Source organism: Alexandromys fortis, unplaced genomic scaffold (assembly GCF_014885135.2).
Source record: "Alexandromys fortis isolate MF-2015 unplaced genomic scaffold, M_Fortis_MF-2015_v1.1 scaffold_138, whole genome shotgun sequence".
Classification (NCBI taxonomy): domain Eukaryota; kingdom Metazoa; phylum Chordata; class Mammalia; order Rodentia; family Cricetidae; genus Alexandromys; species Alexandromys fortis.
Window position 1 is genome coordinate 2,794,873 of NW_026068034.1, and position 12,041 is coordinate 2,806,913.

At 40.9% G+C, this 12,041-nt stretch overlaps 1 long non-coding RNA gene across 1 annotated transcript; it reads left to right on the forward strand.

Moving 5' to 3' along the window:
• The first annotated feature begins 295 nt into the window (after positions 1-295).
• LOC126515371 (uncharacterized) lies at positions 296-11,741 on the forward strand. Its single transcript, XR_007595829.1, has 3 exons — positions 296-402; positions 7,429-7,633; positions 11,468-11,741. It is a non-coding gene; the product is annotated as an uncharacterized lncRNA (long non-coding RNA).
• Positions 11,742-12,041: the final 300 nt, after the last annotated feature.

The window sequence follows — 12,041 nt, forward strand, 5'->3', positions numbered from 1 at the left end:
GGTGACACCTACTTGCTATGTTATTTTTCATTCCTCTGTCTAGATGGTTGCACCATTCATTTTAAAAGGCATATGTTAAAAAAAATAAAAAATAAATAAATAAATAAATAAAAGGCATATGTTACCCTGCTGTGCTAGACAGATAAGCTGTGTGGACCATGGTACACTGGCCTCAAGTGACATATGTGAGAACCATGAAGAGGCTAGTATTTTATGCTTTTTTTTCATATGAAATAAAAACAGAAGTTTAAATGTTAACTAAACTGAAATCCTGCAGTAACAGGGAGATAAGTAATGTTGGGCCATCTGTAAACACTGGCCGGAAGCTGGCAACGGACTGTTTTCTGTCAAGAGGCTGCAGAGACAGTGGTCTCTACTGTCACCCAGGAACCCAGTTCTAAGGTAGGTGATGGTATAAAGTCTCAGAATTATTTGCCCCAGAGCCCTGTGCACTATATCCTGCCATTTTGCAGGTTCTCTCTCTCTCTCTCTCTCTCTCTCTCTCTCTCTCTCTCTCTCTCTCTCTCTCTCTCTCTCTCTCTCTCTCTGTGTGTGTGTGTGTTTGTTGAGAGAGCTAGAGAGAGTCTATTTAAGCTCATAGCATCTACAGTAAGCAAACAGATAAATGACCAATGTCCAAGTGCCACCTTTCATTTTTGATATGGACAATTGATGCTTTTAGAATTTCCAAGCTTCATGCTGCTTTAATCCCCCCCCACACACCCAAGGACAATCAAGTGGGAGAAACACAGTAGTAAACTGGGCACCCAGTCTCCTTGCTCTGCCTGACAGAGTAAAAGGAACCCTATGCTGAAGGGGGTGCCCTTCCCCAACAAGGGTACGACTACAGCTTCTCAGGTGGATCCCACTCACGGACACTGCCAAGCATCGGGTGCAGAGAGCTGTGGGCGGGGTAAGTCGGCTAACAGCAAGAGTGTTGGAGGCCGCAGCAGGCAGACCTAGCCACAGCCACCTGGGTCACCTGCTGATTAGCATAATGAGTTTCACTTAATAACTGTGTGGAAGGAAATAAAATAGCACCTCTACACACAGGGACCTTTGCTAAACTGATTTCGGGGCAGAGATGAATGTCTTTCATACCTCCTTGTATTAACTCCATGAATGAATGAACGGAGAGGAACTTAAATGGCGTGCCTGAATGGAGCCACAGTTAGGATAAAAGGTGATTTATGCATCATTTTTTTACAAATCAATGAAGACAAAATGCACCGTTTGTGCTCAGGCATGAGCACACAGCTTTCAATTTCTCCATGACGGAAGGACGATTGTTTCCAAGGGCCCATTTAATATAGGTCTGACATCATTTAGTGTAATATAATAAACTGAATTGAAATTTCATTTATGAAAATTAATGGGGTCGTGACCTCACCATAATACCTTACAGCCAAGATGCAAGTTTGTTGAGGAAAAGCAAGATTCTCTCAGTGGGATTTACTGATAGGATCTCTCTGAATGTGCCTTCAAAAAGATCAGAGTTTGGGGACTGGAGAGTGCTTGTCCTCCAAGCAGGAGGACCTGAATGTGGCCCCCGGAACCTACATTTTTAGAAAAGTGATGGGAAGGTCTAGCTGAGAGGGCTCTGGAACTTTTCAGCCAGCTAGCCTACCCTACTTGGAGAAATCCAGGCCAGTGAGAGACACTGACTCAGAAGTAGATGCAGCCTGAGGAAGGCCACCTCACGTGATCTCCTGGCCACTCCCTCTCCTCTCATATGCACGTACACACATTTAAAGAAAGAAAAACAAATTATTGATTATTCATACTAGATTCTTTCTAGAAGAATCAAATTTTATGAAGTTATTCCAAAATAAGGCTGTTTCCCCAGCGTGGTGTTGGTCCAAACTAAATTCCTTTCACCATCAGAATTTGGTTGTAATTAAGTCTTACCCCAAAGCCGAGATAAACTGGATAGAAAGGGAGCATGATGCCTATGTTTAGGGCATCTTGGATGAAGGGACAGTCCTAGGGGTATCCATGCCATCTGTGAAAGTTCCATCAGGCCCAAACCGGCATATGCTACGTGGGAGAAGGGCCAAGAGGAATGAATTACATTAAAAGCAGATGGGCTGAGCCATAGATGGGGTGGCTGGGGGACTCCATGACCATGCTGGACAACTGTGGAGATAAATCCGTAAATGCTGGGCACAGGGAAGCTGTTCCTTTTATGTGTGGCCTGGAGCATCTTACTGGCACAGGAGCTGATCTGAAAGGGGGCTTACGTAGCAAGAGTCAGTGAAAGTCCACACTTCTGGTAGACAGAGGGCAATCCATAATGCTGGCATCGCTCCGACTTCTCCTGGTGTGCCTTCCCCTCTATTCTAGAGACAAGAAAGCTGGAAACTATGCATCCCAGACTTTCTCACACTAAGATGATCAGGCACATTTGTGCAAAGCTGAAATTTAGAGCCACACGGATATGTTTGAGTGCCCTTTGGGTTCCTTCCTGTAGGTAGTGGAGTTTGGCTGTACAAGGAACAAATGAGACTTTTTCTTGTTATTTCCTTGGCTTGTTGCTAAATGATAAAAATTTCTTTTGTAAACCCTTGCTATTGACATGATTTTTTTTTTTAGGAAATTCTGAGGCCTGTGGCACATTTCCTACTAATAACTGATCAATTTCATCATTGCCTTGTGCTAGAGGGCCTTGCCAATCCATGTGGAATCTGATATGTGTTATATATATGGGATGATTCTTATTCATATTTCCGGCAATTGTATAAATAATTAAGTTCATCTTGACTTATCAGGAGTAAGTTCAGCATTTTCAATATGTAAGACAACCTTCTGCATATTGAGGGTCAGTAATGATACTAATAATACCATGAAAATAGCATATAATTCTGATTTATGAATTAAATTATATGGGCTTTGAGCCACTTTACTTATTTTTCCTGACTTATAACCTGCCTTTCCCGATTTGTTTACATCAATATAGGATATTGGGGGTCTAGAAATTGGGGTACCTTTTATTATATGAGGTAAATCCAATTAGTTTTATTTTTTATAAACTGAAATTTCTTGCTTTTGGGGTAATTGTTACTTAACTCTCCCCCAAAAATTATTGCAACCTCTTTGCCAATCTATATTTTCTGCACACAATGCAGTAATTTCAGCATTAGTAAAAGGCACTATAATTTCTGCTGGGTCCATTCCTGTCAATTGACGAAGTCTTAATTTTCATTTTAGAATCAACTCAAAAATGTTTTATTCATATGTCTTTACTTTTTTTACTCTGTTTATATGGTTAAAAAATCCACTCTAAAATAATATCTTTCCTCTGAATTAAAATTCTTGTAGGAAAATATGTGTAGAGGGTGAAATAACCAGAATACAATCAAGTTCTGGATGCAAACGGTCCACATGTTTATCCTGTAACTTCTTTTTCACCAAAGACAATTCTCTCTCTGCTTCAGCCTGGGCTATTATTCCCTTGTCACCTTCCAAGATTTGAAACAAATTGCTCAGTTCTTGATTTGTCACTCCAATAGTGGGCTGTGATGAGTGGTGTCCCCCAACAATCTTTGAAAGTCATTAAGAGCCCACAATTACTCTCTCCCAATTCATACCTTTTGGAGTTGGTTTTTTTGTGAGCCTCATTTAAATCCTAAGTATTTTTTTTACTTATTAGTTTAAAAAAAAATTACCAATCCAAGTTCCTACTCCCTCCTCTCCCCCATTCCCTCCACACACCCTCCGCTAAGTGATTAATAGAGTCTTCTCTTTGTATTTTTTTCAGAAGTAATTTATAATCCCCAGCAAGGAAAAGTTTTCTTTACTTCTTCAAACATTTTCTCTAAATTATATACATTTGAATCAGTAGTAAAATATCATCCATATAATGGTAAATTATAGATTGAGAAAATTGTATATGAATTATTTTCAACAGTTGTCTAACAAAATATTGGCACAGGGTGGGGCTGTTTAACATCCCTTGTGAGAAAATATTTCATTGATATTTTTTAATGGGCTAAGAATTATTATAAGTAGGCATCATGAGGGCAAATTTTTCTTGTAAAGGTGTAGTGAAAGAACAATCTTTTAAATCAATCACTGTAAGAGGTCATCCTTTAGGTATTAGAAAAGGCAAAGGAATTCCACACTGTAGAGAGCCAATTGGCTGAATCACCTTATCAATAGCTCATAGATCTGTTACCATTCTCCATTTTCCCAAATTCTTTTTAACAACAAATACAGGAGAATTCCAAGGGCTGGTTGATTCTTCAATATATTGAGGATTTAACTAACCCCTCCTGTACCAGCTGTTCTAAGGCCTGTAATTTTTCTGATGTCAAAGACAATTGTTCCACCCAAACAGGTTTGTCAATCATATATTTGAAGTACCAACATTACTTCAAAGGTACTAACAGCTGTGGTGGCCTGCTTGTGTACAGTTTGAATGGAATGTGACTGTCCTTGATAGTATCTTTTGATATTTCTCTCAGAAGCATTCCTTTTTTTACAGTTTGTTTTTGAGATTGGGGGGATGTTAATCTGACTATTCCATTGCTGTAGTAAATCATATCCCCATAAATTCTCTGCTGTATCAGCCACATACGGCTTTATTTTTCCTCTCTGTCTTTCTGGTCCTGTACATTCAACCTATCTTACACTTTGTTTTACTTGAGATAAATTGCCAATTCCTAAAAGCTGAACATTTACTTCCTGAAGAGGCCAACCCAGGTGCCAAAATTTTGGTGCAATTATGGTTACATCTGCACCTATGTATACCAAACCCTCAATTTCTATGCCGTTTATTTGAATTTTTAACTTTGGTCTTCGATCATTTATGGACATTTGCCAAGATATTTGCTTTATAGTTTCTCCTGAGATTTTTCTTTTATTTTCTAAAGCAGTTCTGGCATCCCGAGCTGTATGGTTTTTAAAAATGGGTGTGACATCATTTAATTGTTGTGGAGGATTTTCCCCAATGCTGGCAGGGAATGATCAAACTACATTTGATATTGGGGTCTGCAGGGTGCTTCCTGATGGCAAAAGGTTACCCTGCCTATCCATTTTTGATCAACATACATTAGTCCATGCTGACCTTTGCCACTCCTTCTGCATACTCCAGAAAGCTGGGCCTTCTGCTTGAATTATTTCTAGAATAAACATAGTTTCTAGTAGCATCTTGCCTACACTCCCTTTTCAGATGATCGTTTCTACTACAATTAAAACACCTAACATTTATTTTCATATTTTTAGAGAGCAGTTCTCCTATCCAAGTATCATAATTAGAAGTATAGGAGCCAATATTGACTCTATTTCAGCACATTCTTCTGTGGAAGCTGATTTTGCCCTTAAAGGCCTGATCACCCTTTTACATTCTGCATTAACATTTTCAAATGCCAAAGTTTCAATTAATATTTGTGTAGCATCTGGATCAGATAGCATTCTATTTACAACTGATGTTAATCTATGTAAAAAAAATCAGTGAAATCTTCTTTCAGGCTTTGTGTAAGTTTTGTAAAGAATTCAGTTCTCTTTGCTGATTCTTCAACCCTGTCCCAAGCATTCAAAGCTGCTATATGATGTAGAATCAGGGTGTTATCATTCAACATACACTGTCTTTGTGAATTAGCATACTGACCCTAACCAATAATTTGGTTTTAGGAAGTCTCAAGGCCTCTTGCCCTGCCTCATTGTTCTAGGATTCTAGTTTCCTCTCTCCACCAGGTTCTCCATTCTAACTGAAGACCAGATTTCAATACAGCTGTAACTAAGTCCTTCCAATCTTATGGAATACTTCTGTTCCTAGTTAACCATGAATTTAACATCTGTCTTACAGAGGGTGAATTCATACCATATGAAACGACTTCTTTTTTTTTAATCTATTTAAGTTTAGCATATCTACATGATTCCAGTCTGTGTGGCCTTGGGGATGCTTATCATCTGGTGGTGGTTGTTTAATAGTAACTGGATGTATTAAAGTTGGTGTTCTAATAACCTTAGGCCATTTCTCTCCAGTTTCACAATGCTATAGTGTGGTAAATTCTGCTCTAAATTCCTCTGTCTGTGTCTGAGAATTTTTCTTTTTTTTTTATTAGTATATTTTTCCAAGGCTTGCATCCTATAAATCCACTTGTCATATTTAGCTCAAGAAAACCCACAAAAGCTATTATTGATAAGATATAATTATCATACTGACAGATTATTATCAGTACTGTATCAGTGTCAGTTAAATCTTCTATCATCCCATCTTCTGCTTCTATAGAGAGCCCTATCACTCTGATTATTATGTTTCCCGTTCTTAGCATAGAAAAATTATATGAGTTCATGAAGTTTTTCTTTTCTAAATAAAATAAAAGTCTAAACAATAAGAAGAAAAACTAGAAGTAATTTGATATGATTGTTACTACAGCCTAGATCTCCAAAAGTGAACTCACCCACTCCCGTCAACTCATATGCCAGGCGCTGTGTGAATGTCAGGAACCCAGGGCATATTTTAGAGCCAGCATTTGGGTGGAAGATGTGTGACTGTGGTTTACACATCAGAGAACAGCCCAGGAGTGCAAGTCTCACCTGCCTTGCCCCTGGATGGCAGAGTAGCAGTGCTGTAGGTAGCTGGGCAGGTGCACTGCACCTCAGCTCTTCTCAGCAAAAGGAATGCACTGTGAAGTTCAGGACTCTCGCTTACAAAGTGGGAGGTGGGGATGAACACACTGTATGGTCTTAAATCAGATATCAGTGGCAGCTGTTAAAGACAACTGTCTAGTTTTCTTAGACAGGTCCCAATGTCATACTTCCTCTTATGAAGTGGCAATGAAAGAACGCCAATGGTTTGGGATTGGAGTAAAAGAAAACTACATTGAGGATGGATTTCCATGAGGTATTGTATTTGTCACTTGTCTTGTTGCTGTGACAAGACGTCCAATGAAAACAATTTAAGGAAGAAAGAGCTTATTTTGGCTTGAAGTTCAAAAGTACAGCCCATCACTTCTGGAAGTGGGAGCCTGAGGTGACTGGTCACACTGGAGCTGTGGTCAGTGAGCAGGCAGCAGAGGTTACTGGAGCTTGGATAGAGTTCCCTTTCCATGCAGCCTGGGACTAAATCATTCCCACTTTCAAGGTGGTTCTTCCTACTTCTCTGAGTCCAGTCTAGAAACTTCCTTATGGACATGTTCAGAGGTTTGATTCCCTGGTGCTTTTGATATCACCCTTTTGACAATATTAACCATCGCAGGCATGGTAGGACATGTTTCCATAGCTTGCAGACTCTTATTTGGATAGTCATCCTGGTGAAGGGTTAACTTTTAAACCTGCCCCCTTAAATAAAGCGTGAAAGGTCAAATTTAACATGGACATGACCTGTGATGCATAGAGCTACTGGAAGTCTATCAGTGTGGGAAGAAACAACTTGGAAATAGATGGCACCAGAAACTAATGTGTGGGAAATTATTTCCATAACAGATGTCTCACATTGTACCCAGAAAAATCGGATCTTTGCTGTATCAGAAACACTGGATGGTCCTCCTGTTGAAAAACATTAATTTGGATGTGGAATGCACCTCCCCTCAAAGGCTCATGCTTTAAGGACTTGGTCTTTGGCTGGTGGTGTGATTGGGAGCGGTGGTGGTGGAAACTTCAGGAGGTAGGGTTCAATCGGAAGAAGCAGGTCAGTAGGAGTGTGTCCTTGAAAGATAGGGGTGGGGATCCAAGATGATGGTGGTGGTGATTCATCCTTCTCCTTCTCTTCCCCCTCCTCTTCTCCCTCCTCTCCTTCTCCTTCCTGAACACCATAAAATGAGAATCTATGCTCTACCAAACACCACCACTATGATATTTTTTCTAACCGGAGGAAACAAAGATGCTAAGTGACCATGAACTGAAGCTAGGAACTGTCATAACACTTTCCTTTTTGAAGTTTCTTATCCCAGGCATTTTGTTACAGCAATAGAAAACTAACTAACCCAGGAGCCTCCCTGTCTCCCTGTTTTTTTGTAATATGTAATAATACAAAGAAAAATTTATTGGCAAGGTATTCCTTTTATGAAGAGCATTCTAGAAAGTGTGTCTTTGTGTGAAATTCCACATTTTATCAACTCTGCTAAAGGAAAGACCGCATTCTCTCTCTATTCTATAGAAAAGATATTCTGAAATTGTTATCATATACAAGAAAGTTGAAGATCAAAGGAAAAACTATTGTTGAACAGAGATTGTCAATCAGCAAGTATTTTGCTAGATTTTTGATGTTTAGTTTTCTTAATGCATAATTTGTTGTAATTTCTTTTCTAGAAACTCATTCATTTTTGTATTTCTTCAATGCTGATCATAAAGTCAAAATTAACCCCTGGCTTACAGTGTAGTGTTTGTCAACCCCTCAAAGAGGCCACACATGTTGCGACAGATCTGTGTTCAGGGAAAGAAATGTGTGTGGTGCTTGTCACCAGAGACCCCACCCTGGACACAGACATATGATAGAGAAAGTCATGGACTAACATGGAGAGAGGACAGCTGGAAGAGCAGACTCCCTCCTCAGCAATGAATAATAACCAAGTCTTCCCATTCCCATTCTGCCCCCAAAGTACAAAAATAAATACAGGAATAAAACCTCTTGGGTTGCTTTAAATGAGAAAGTACAGGAGCAACTTCAGCCTGGCCAAGTTTTCACTGGTGGGAATGCAGTGGGTCTTTGTTTGCTTGTTTAAACTTTTCAAAACAACCATTTATTGTATACGTAAGATGGCCATATGTTCCTAAGACTTAAGATGTTTCTTCAGAAATTAACAAAGAGTAGAGTCAATTTCTCCCCTGAGTCCTTTCCAGTTTCTGTTTCAGAGGCAGAGAGAGAATACACACCAAAGAAAGGTTTGGGGAGATGAGAGAGGCTAACCAGGGAACTGAGGGTTATCTGTCCAGATAGGCGTGCCCTCATCAGATGCTCCCTTCCCACATGGAGCCTGGCCTGAAGGCAGTCAGGATTCTCTGTACTGGAAGTCCTGGCATTCCTCAGAGTGCTGATTAGGAAGTGGGGTGCAGCTGCTTTGTGGGGTATTCGTTCTTTTCTCCTACATAGTCCAAGGCCTGCTCCACCCTGGAACTAAAGAGTGCACAGTCTAGGAAGTTACCTACCCGACTTGCTGTCTTTCCTTCCTGTCTGTGTTTGACACATGACTTAGCTGTCTCCTATTTGCACCCCCTACCAACCCCAGGCTTCCTGGGTCACTTCTAACTCCTTCTGAAAGCATTGGCTTATTCATATTCATCTTTCCATCCCTGCTGGCAAACAGTCTTCCAAACAGAGTGTCCAGTCCACAGACAGAGGGCCAGAAGAGGAGAAGACACGCACAGATAATTTGTTTGTTCCTCAGAGAACTCAGCGTCTGCTACCTCCCAAAGGCGCCCTCGGAACTTACATTCTGTCTAGTGTGGTTGCTGAATTGTGAAATGGCAGACCACTTCACACATGAGCGTCTGCATGAGTAGGGATCCAGAGAACAACAGCCAGAAGAAAGGAAGCTAGAAACCACGGAGAGTTAGCTTTCAGGAGAGTATGTGGCATCCTCAGCAGCAATAATAACCTTTCCTGGGATTTCAAGATCATCATTCTTTGAGGATATGGCCCTCACCTGGAGAATTCCATATTCCAGCTCTTACAGAGAAGATATTTATTGGGGATGAATATTTATTGCTGAAGGGGCCTGTTAATCAAAAGACCATTTCCAAGCAATTTAGCAAGGTGCAGCATACATTATAGCAATTTGATGCTAATACATTTTATAACTGATGAGTGTTTAAGATATAAAAATGATTATAATTAGATAGGAAATAGTAAAACCTTAAATTGCACTGAGTAATAATGACAGAAGAAATGGTCCAAGAATCATATCTAAACAGTGCTCAGAGCTAAGGCATATGTGTTTGCCCTTTTAAATTTTGAAGGAACAGATGATTGCCATGTCATATATAAAATATCTGGGCACATACGCTGAGGTAGGAGTTACTTAGTTCATTATAGTAAGATAGAAAACCTTGGGACTGGACAGATGCCTCAGTGGTTAAGGGCCTTGGCTGCTCTTCCAGAGGACCCAAGTCTGATTCCTAGTACCCGAGTCAGGTGGCCCAAAATTCCCTGTAACTCTAGCTCCATCAGATTCAATGTCCTCTCCTGGATACTGTGGAAATCCATATGCACAGGCATAAAAAGCATGCCCCATACAAACAAACACATAAATAAAAAATGAAGCAAATGTTTTAAGATAAAAAAACTTGTATTAAAACTTGACAAATATAATGACTGCACAGGAAAAAAAGCACAAACCATATCCTCCCATTAGAATACATTTTAAAATCACAATAAGAGCATAGCCTGGTGGGAATACAGTATCCTTCACTAGACCATAGTGACATCTTCACAAACACTCACTGTCTGGGTTCCCAGCACCCCAGAACCACGAGTTACATAGCAAAGCACAGTAGAAGGTCAGGAGTTGTGAGATGCACCTCCAATCCCAGCACTTGAGAGGCACGGGTGAAAAGGTAGCAAGTTAGAGACCAGCCTGGTCTGCAAAGAAAATTACAGAGCAGCCAGCCTTACACACAAGACCCTGTCTCCCAAAACAGATGAAAAGAACACGGTGGCAACAGCTATCCACTCCTTTATAAATGGGACTAGACTCTACCCCATCTATACTCTAATCCTACTTAGTCATTTTTAGAAAGATGTCAGCTGTGAGAGGTTTAGCAAGATGTGAGAGGCACAGAAGAGGTGAGTCAGAGACACAAGGGGACAGATGAGCTCAGGTCCCCTCAGAATTCACCCGACAGGGTACAGACCCTGGTTCCAAGACCTGGGCAGATTGCAAGCCTACAGAATCTACTCGATGGTTTTTGTGACATGTCTATAAAATGAAGTCTTTTGGTTTGGGGATAGAATTTAACCTTTGACTTGGTGTAGTTTGTGCAGCTCTTTCCTGGGTGTGCTCACAATTCCAGATCCTGGTTGAGTCTGGCAGCTGCTTTGTATTTGTGAGTGTCCTGTGTATTTCTTTACATTTCCTTCTGGGTTCTTTTAGCACACAGTTTGAAAACAAAGAGAAGCTACTGTCCAAAAGCCACTTGAAAATGAAAGTTGAGGCCACTGGATTATGCTTTAATCCCCTTTCTCATCTGTCTATCTGTCTATCTCTCTATATGTCTATCTGACTATCCGTCTTGGGGAAGGATAGCCCTGCTATGGTGACATGCTCAGAACAGCCTAGAGAAGTCTGTTCTCTCCTTCCACCATGTGGTTCTGGGGACTGAAATCAGGTCTCTGGTTTGGCAGCAAGCACATTTACCTGTGAAGCCATTTCAACAGCCCCCCCCCCGGATGATTCTAACTTAACGAACCCCCCAATATTCATCAAAGCTTTTGCTTTCTTGGGCTCAGTGTTGTCACTCAGAGGCATGCTGGCGAGTCTGACAGTGTGGCTCTCCTCCTGATTGCTTGTCCTTCTCTGTTGATCAGGAGCTCAGCGCTTTGCACACCTTATTTCTGACTGCCCCCGGTCTGAGAGTTCACTATGCGGAATCGGTTTTCACTGCTGGCCTCCAGTATATGTTCCTGATGCTCCTAGGCACTTCCGGAGCTGATAACATGTCACCAGGAAAGAGCCACAAAGGATCCCTTTGTGTGAACCATGAAACAAATATGTGTCTCACCTATGAAAGGGGACAAATGTCAAGGTTTCCCTTTATTTCCTGGAAAGATCAGAACCCCTACGGGAAATAAATTAAGCCAGTTCCAGTCAACAGTTTCTGTTAGGCAAAAAAATAATTAGCCCCAAGCCCCATCTTCTGTAAAGGCAAAACTTGAAGGAGATGCCAAGTGCTGGAATAATACTCTGGGCACAGTCCAGAAGAAAGATGGAATTCTTACGGTGCAGGGCCCTGGGTGCCCAGGCCTATGACTGTAATAGGAGGCAAGTACTTAAAGGTATTACCTCTTGCCACCATCTTGAGCAGGAACACAGCAAAGCAGGTGCCAGAGAAGAAAACAGCAATGAAAGGATTTCGACTGTGGAAGCTGGCATTGGCATTTA